An 8,614-nucleotide genomic window follows, 5' to 3' on the forward strand; every position below is an offset into this window, starting at 1 on the left:
GAACGCTTTTTGTCGCTACATTTGTACTTTCGTTTTAGACGTTTCCGGACATCGACCGACTTGTTGTTCAGGTAGTATTCAATCCAATTCGACTCAATTGTTTATTGATATCACCAAACATGTCGGTATACATCAAGTTAACATAAAAAATGGACCACAAATTGCATAACTAACAAAATATGAGAAAATAAACAGCCACCTAATGAATTATTTAAAAATTTAAAGCAATACAAGCTGTAGCTGACGTTAAAATAAATTGAAAAAGAAAAGAAAAAATCTTCAACGTATTTGTGATTCATTCCCTTGCACATCTTCTGCATGGCATTGCGAACATTCTTTGTTCTGATATTGTTGTCATATTTTACACAGATCTAAACAAGCGATATACATATCTACTCAATTTCTAAATGATTAGAATACTCTATAGTCTATGACATCTAATCAAACTCTGATTTAATTCCGAAACTCTAGTGACACGTTCACGTCATTTACTTGTATGGATATCATAAATACATGGACTCACAATTTAACATACTATTCTATTCCAGACAAATAATATGATAAAGTGTGTATAAATAAAATAATAATGACCTTAACATCGAAATTCTTGACTTTTGGCCCACAATCTGTTTTGTAGGGGCGTGACTGTTGATGGATGGGCATGTGTGCGCGAAAAGGTAAGAAGTCTCGTCTTCGTTTTTCTTGCTATTGGGATGGTCTTTGTTAGTGGCCTCTTTGATTTGGTTGGGGTAGTTTGAGATTCACATACATTTGAAATTCTTTTAAAGTCCCTAATAATATCATCTCCTTCAGTTTTTAGACGAGGGATTTTCTTTCGAATTTCCTCGTCGATTCGGGTTCTTTTATTGCATTTATTTATGCAGAATTTGCACAAATACCCGGTTCCCTTTTTATTCTGCTTCTTGAGGTATGTAGGTAAATCTATCTGTTGTGTCAGAGTATACACATCAGGATGATTTTTTGTCTGTTATCGTGTCTCTATACATAATAGACATGCCTTTATACCGGCCGCGGCCATTGTCATCTATTAAACTTCCGTTCGTTTTAAAACATTATTTTCATTGGTTAAAGATGACGTCACGCATTAGGTGTGAATAATCAATATTACGATGCTTTCAGCGTTCAAGCAGCCACGGGTAGGAAAGAGCTATGCGGACTCCGGACCGTGACTTGAGACGATGTTAGACAGAGACATGAAACTTTCAGGGATTGCACTTGATAAAAAAATCGCTGAGATTTAAAGGTAAAACATCGCCGGAAGTGCTCGTCCACACTAGAAATTGTCATAAATGATATGTATACGGTGTGACCGTTTGACCGAGCGATACATGAAATGGTCATTGGCTAGATAGAATGTTCTATCGTTAAAGTGACCTGTGGTGAGGGTCTGTCCCGAGACACAGTTACATTATTCTAACTAGTCACTGGCGTGTCCCAAGTGATAATCATAATTCCGTTAAGTACGATAAATCATAATTCATTTAAAAATATATTTTATTTATGAAATTCCCCTTGCGCCCAGGAACATCTAAATATGAAAGGGGGCATATGAGGATAGATGAAGGATCCGCCTATTCATTTAACGTGGGGAATATACAACCAGGCGACGCAAAGCGTGCATTGTGACGTCAAATTTAGCCTCGGCTTTTTTCTCTCTCTCTTTCAAATCAAACAATTGTAAACAACAATACATCCCGTTTGCAATTGAAAAGACAGTTAAAACTAAACAAAACTAACCAACAAATTCAAAGTGGTGAAAATGTAAGTGTAAATATATTTGGGAAGTTTCCCCAGAAGCACGCGACTGCATAAACAGTTATTTCCCCAATCGTCCTTGCCGTTGCTAAGCGGAATGTAAACACGCCGCCATTTGCATTTTCACCTCGGATGCTGAGCAATAGAAATCGTGCGATAAAAATAAAAGCCCAACGGCGTTTGGGTATAGCCGCCGACAAGTCAAATATAGTTTAAAATTGTCTTACCTTACAATATAAAATCATCTAAGCTGTTGTTTGCATTAATCAGATCGAGGGGTTGAAGAACTAGTCGGTGTTTGGCAATCAAGGGTTCTTTTGGCTTTGATGAAGTAAGGTTGGGTACGAGTACATGTATAGAGGGGTCATATACAGATTTAATGAGTTCTAGAAATTTAAGAAATGGATCTTGGTAGTCTGTAAGATATTTTTTCGGATGCAGTACTGACTAAAATTTATTTAATAAATATCGTACTGAGATTTAACTGTGCCGTTGACCGGTAATGACTTTTTTAATGCACGCCAAGTAGATTCTGTAGTATTGGTGTGTGCCCCTGTATCGGGATCTACAAAGCAATCGCTAATTATAGTTGTACCGGGCTGTATGTTGGCTTTTATTATTTCAAGCAGAGTTTCTCGTGTTCGATCTACCACTGTTGTAAAAAAGCACCTTTTCGTCTCCCTTTCAATGCCACCAAAAACCGAAACACCGCCAACTTTCCGTTCCTTGTGAAATTTTCTTTTACCAAATTTACTTTCGTCAATTTCAACAAATTTCCCCACTCCTCCTATTTTTTCTGAATTTTTCTCGAAAATCCAGGTACATGTACTTCTCTGGAATAATTATACCAATCAACAACAGTTTGATCGACTTGCAATTTGAAGTTCGTGTCTCACGAAACTTTCAGTAGCTTTGTCTACCCAGAAATATGTTATTAACAGAACTTTTTCCAGCGTTAATGTGTGCTTTTCAAACCAGCTACCAGTCCTGATGGAAATTTTGTTGTTGCAGGTTTTGTTAGAACATCCTCCATACAAATCCGTCGCTTGAATATGACGAATCCTTTCTTAATCCAAATTTCCCGTTGTCACAGCTGCCACAGATTTTGCCGTCCAAATTTATCAAAACAGAAAGCAGTGAATCAGCTCTCTTACATCAGCACAAATAAAAAAAAATTCTTTCAGTTTTAGGGGCATTTCATCGCAAATCAGTTTGTTTACATCAACACCAGTGACGTGACCATTTTGCTCAACAACGGATTCCATTTATTTTGGAACAAAAAATGTACGTCTTTTTGCATTATATTTAATTTCGGATTTAAAAACAGTTTTTTAAACTTCATTTTTAACAAGGAATTCGAATTTGGGCTTATATTTGTGATTTTTTTTTTCCGTTTTAGCAATTTTACTGATCGCTAACGCGATCGTATATAGACCATTCCTGTGCGTAATTCTTACATAGTCGTCTCCCCTGGCCGATAGGTAGCGTAAACATCGGCGGCCATTGCGGTACTGCACAACAGATAGTCTGATATTTTGAAAACACCGATTATCATGCCGTATAAGCGGGGTGGAGGCAAAATGTGTGTGATCATCGGTTGCCACCATAATCAAAAGAAGTTATATGACTGGAAAAAGGCGAATTGCGAAGAACACGGCTTACTGCATAAGGATTGCCCTTGTCTTCAGCCATTCTCCATGCAGGGTCCGTGGAATTACCGGAAACACCAGGTAATTCCCGAAAACACCAATAAAAGTACCGAAGAATGTGGAAAGACGCCGAGCATGGATTCGTGCCATTAATAGAAAAGACTTTGATCCAAAGAACAAAGACCAGGTAATTATAGTATATATTGATGGATATCATTATATGTGTCCTCCTTTTGCGTCATTTCTAGTTCTCTATTGTAAACAACCGTGTGTACGTAGGATACCGCCGAGATGCATCTGTACATGTAGTATCAGTGTGACTATATGTATTGTTACAGAAGTAGGACAGATCGAATAAATTTTTAAAATATAAAACTGGTAACAAATATATAGTAAAAATCAGCAGTGCAGAAATACTTTTGACCCTTGAGTGTTGTTAAGTACATGTATTTACAGAACAGGTTATCAGACAAGTTAGGTTAGTGGTCAGAACACCTGATTAGTTTATTTTAACAGTTAATTTACTGATTCTTTACCAATTTTTTAGGTGTGTTCTATTCATTTCCTTGATGGTAGACCGACAGAGCCAAATCCTGATCCTGTTCTTCATCTCGGATACAAGATTGAAGTTAAATCTGGACGTCGAAAGGTCACTCGAGTGCCCTTTCTTCCAATTTCAACAGAGTGCAACAAACCGTGTCCAACAACTGAAGATTTCCATACATTTTCCAACCAAGAATGCGAATCAGCAGGTGATGGACACGTAGAATCGAATAATGTACAAAGTTCAAACCACTGTTCTCAGACAGAACCTGTAATATGCCACTTTGCTGAGGAAAAATGTCCTTGTGTTAAAAAAAACATGTGACTCAAGCACACAGACAGAAAATTTTGTGACCATTGAGCATTGTTATGCTATGTTAGGACCAAAGACAAAATGTATTGGCATACAACACTCTTCCCAATTAGGTGTGGATTTAATTAACACTGACAGTGAAGCCAGATTTTACACTGGTTTTACTTGTGCTGTTTTTTCCCCACTAGTTAATACTTTATCTGAGTTTGGAAAGAAATTGCCATACAGATTGCCTATTCCTGATCAGATTTTACTGACAATAATGCGTCTGCGTCTGGGACTAGCTTTTAAGGACTTGGGAAACAGATTTGGTATTTCATTTCAACTATGCAGTTCAATCTTTTCCTCCTGGATAAATATTATGCACAAACATTTGCGAAACTGTGTACTCTGGCTTCCACGAGAATCTATTCAAAGGACTATGCCACAGTCATTTAAGGATACTTTTCCAAAAATAACTTGTGTTATTGATTGTACCGAGATATTTATTCAGCGTCCATTTTCCCTTAAAGACAGAGCTCAAACCTATAGTACCTACAAGGGGCATAACACTGCAAAAGTTCTTGTATCCATACCTAGTGGATACATTATGTTTATGTCACATGCTTATGGTGGAAGAGCTAGTGATAACTTTATAACTAAGTCATGTGGATTTTTAAATGTGTTACGGTCGGGCGATGAGGTAATGGCAGATCGTGGTTTCACAATTAGAGAGGACATTTTTGTTCGTCGAGTTAAGTTGAATATTCCTGCTTTTACGAAGGGGCGGTTACAGCTTAGTGAAAAAGAGACTGTGGAATCAAGACGTATTGCTTCAGTTCGTATCCACGTGGAATGTGCAATTGCCCGTCTTAAGAACTACTGAATTTTGAACACAACAGTAGCTGTTAAATCATTGAAAAAATTGGACAAAATTATCAGTGTTTGTGCTGCTTTGTGCAATTTGCATGGTGACGTAATTAAGGAGAATTCAATGTACTAAAATTTGAATTCAAATGAAATTTGACCAGACAATCCGCATTGAATTAAATAAAAAAAATACTTGTTTGAAATCTGAAGTAATGTTGTTTTGTTTATTAAAGCTGTACTATATTTTCATCCTTAAGGTAGCATGGGACATATTTCCTTTTGAAATAAACTATGGAATTGACATTTAATTATTTATAATATATGAAATTTAAATATCCAATATATTTTACAAATACAGATTGTGTTGATTGTGATTGTGATGCAAATGCATCTGTTTAAATATTACAAAGTGCCCCGTACTACCTTAATGTGCATGTGTGAAAATTAAAAACAAGCAACACCATAAATTTGAATGCAGCCTTAAAGATATATTACATGTACATGTAAATTAATAACAAGTAACACTATAAAGAATTCAGTATGAATTTCATTAACAGCAGAGTTCCAAGTACTCCTGACATAATGTCAGTCTCTTAGCAAACAAATCATCTACAATACGTACAAGCAGATGTTGAAAGTAAAATTTTATGGCATTGCACATAATTTCATGTAAAAATACTTCATCAAATTCAACATCAATGCAAACTCGCTCTTCTGGGTTAAAGCTACAGACATAAAATTTACACACTTTTGCACCAGTACAATACATGGCAAGTTGAACCTGTGTGTAATAACCATTTCTGCCTGTAGGTTTTAGTTTTAATTGTCCGTCTTTTGATATTACATCATATTTCTCAGATTCAGTTAGTTCATTTACATACTTTGTGGGACATTTAATTTCCAAAGTGGTTTGAGAATCTATTATCCCATCTGGACTACATGAAAAGTATGGTTCAAGTTTGCTAATAACAGTGCCAGAAAGCTTAACATTTCCCCCTCCTAAACATTCTGATTCAAAGTCTTTTCGAACCTTAGGTTCACTCAAAGTTCCATGCCTGGTGTCAGCTGATCCCTTAAAACGTGGATATAAATGCGATTTTACAAACTTTTGAGGATCAGCTCTTTTTCTTTTTGGTACAGCAGCTAATTTAGATGATGGTATTCTCAACTTTCTGCTGTCATTCCATAAAGTTCTGTGTTGTCCTTGGCTTTGATCTTGAGTTTTGGTAGCAAGGATTTTATATGCACTGTCAGAAAGTTTGATTAAAGAATGCCTTGCACGGTTCACATGTTGGTTCATGGATTGGCTCTGAAAAGTCCATGTCATGAGATCCACGAGTAATGCATTGTGCCGCACCACTTGAAGCACCATCTATTGTTTGTAATTCAGGGGCATGTAGAATTCTATGCAACATGGTTCCAGGACAGTTCCATAGTGACGAAATGGAGCAGTTTGACACAAATCTCAATAAGTCTCCATGACTGTCAAATGTTGAGTCTTCATTTATTTGTTCTTTTGGTGAGGTCCCATTACTCATATTTAAAGGGTTATCGGGTTGTTTTTTTGTTGTTGTTGTTGTTGTTGTTTTTGGCCTTGTAAAGTTTATATTGCTAAGCCTATCAGGTTGTATTGATTTTGTCGAACCAATACCCCATGTAGGTGGTTTGTCTGTACATGCTTGTCCAGCAAATCCGTGCATCCATGCGAGAGAGATAGCATAGGCTATATCAGATATGTGACTACATGCCCTTCCAAGTCCAGCAGGACAAGTACATGAAGCTGACACAATATGTCCATCCTCCTCAAATGCAACCCATGGTAAGTAGTCTGCCTTTCCAATGCCAGGTTGAGATGGAGAAATACAGGCCTTAACATACGTTATGGAATCCACCTTTACATGATACCCATCTCCAAGCCAACCATTCTGAACATAATTATAGGCATACAAAGCACGAAATGCACGCATTTCTTTCCCATCATAAGCTTGTGAGTTGATGAGGTATTCCACCAAGTCTTCGTATGATGTTTTTGGCCGAGTACTGCTATTGTTCTTCTCCCATTTGATGTTGCTCGGTGGTAATCCTTTAAAAAGGAATAATTTGCACTATAATAATGTAAGTCATGATTAACAATAATTTCATTTGTGCCTATGATTTCTTTTAGCTTTCTGTTAAACTGACCGATACATAACCGAATTTCCTCGTCACCGAAGTGATCGAATCTTAATATTACCTAATAATCATAATCGGATGGACAGCTTTACAATTGCAGTTTGTGTGATTAATGAAAAATATTTGCCAAGAATTGTAAATATTGACCTTGGTACACACAAATAAAGTCCATTCATAACAAGATTTTGACTGAACCTCGATGGGGAAATCCCTGGTATAATTCCGCTATAAATAAATGCAAGCGGAGCTCTCCCTATAGGTAACACGTATATACATGTTTAAAAGGAAAATATAGAAAACTAATGAAAAATTAAACCATACCTATGGAACTTGAAAAGTTTGGTCCCAATGGCGTCGATTCGAATACTAGCGCGTGGACATGTTTGAATCTCGTGTGCCCAAGTTCACGTCGTTCTGAGATGTTATATAAATCCGTAAAAGCATGAAAATCTTATAAAATTTCTTAACCGTATATAATCACACGATTAACGCGATAGTAGGTCATGTCTCCAATATTTGTGTATTTGCTAAATACCGACGCTGAATATGACGTCACAATGCACTGTTTACATCAGTTGCATAGAGTTTCCCGCGTTCGATGAATTGGCGGATCAACAATGTGTAAAGTTTAATAGAATACTTTGATTGAGCTCTGTCCTCACACGTTAGGTGCTAATATTTCGGGATAATTTTTGTCCTGTTATGGATCTAGATACTAATGCCAATATTTTGCTTCGCCCTCAAACACGGTCACGCCGTAAGACATATTATATGCAGATATCATTGGAGAAAATGCACTTACCGATCGATTTCTTCTTCAAAGGAGGCATATCAATATAGGAAAACCAAAGTGTACAATGGAAGTAGATGCTATATGAACGTTGCTTCAGCACACCGTAATGGCGGAAGGTCACGTGATCAAAACATGTCAGCTGCCAAGAAAAGATGCGTGAAATGATCTATATATACTAAACCGCCTTCGGCGGCACACATTTTAGCGTCATATTTTGGGGACCGGTATACTAGAAGTGTTCCGTATATTTTTATTTAAAGAAACTCATGGACTCGTTCATCTATTTAGTCGTATTACTCTTTTCCTATTTGATGATTGGCTAAAAACTGTAACAGTAATAATTATTCCATTCATTTTTAACAAACTAAGTATTTGAATTACAAATTGCACATCAGTATTGTATTTGTGACATTCCAAATTAAAACACGAATAACCGTAGAAGCAACTAAAGAACAAAACAATATGACGGCGCCCATATGGATCACCAAAAAATGGTAGAGTCTAAAACGTAACCCACTC

General features: G+C 36.7%; 1 long non-coding RNA gene across 1 annotated transcript; it reads left to right on the top strand.

The window, feature by feature from the left end:
• Positions 1-2,613: 2,613 nt before the first annotated feature.
• LOC125674158 (uncharacterized) lies at positions 2,614-5,336 on the top strand. Its single transcript, XR_008800973.1, has 3 exons — positions 2,614-3,060; positions 3,176-3,612; positions 3,973-5,336. It is a non-coding gene; the product is annotated as an uncharacterized LOC125674158 (long non-coding RNA).
• Positions 5,337-8,614: the final 3,278 nt, after the last annotated feature.

Source organism: Ostrea edulis, chromosome 3 (assembly GCF_947568905.1).
Source record: "Ostrea edulis chromosome 3, xbOstEdul1.1, whole genome shotgun sequence".
In the NCBI taxonomy this organism is placed as follows: Eukaryota; Metazoa; Mollusca; class Bivalvia; order Ostreida; family Ostreidae; genus Ostrea; species Ostrea edulis.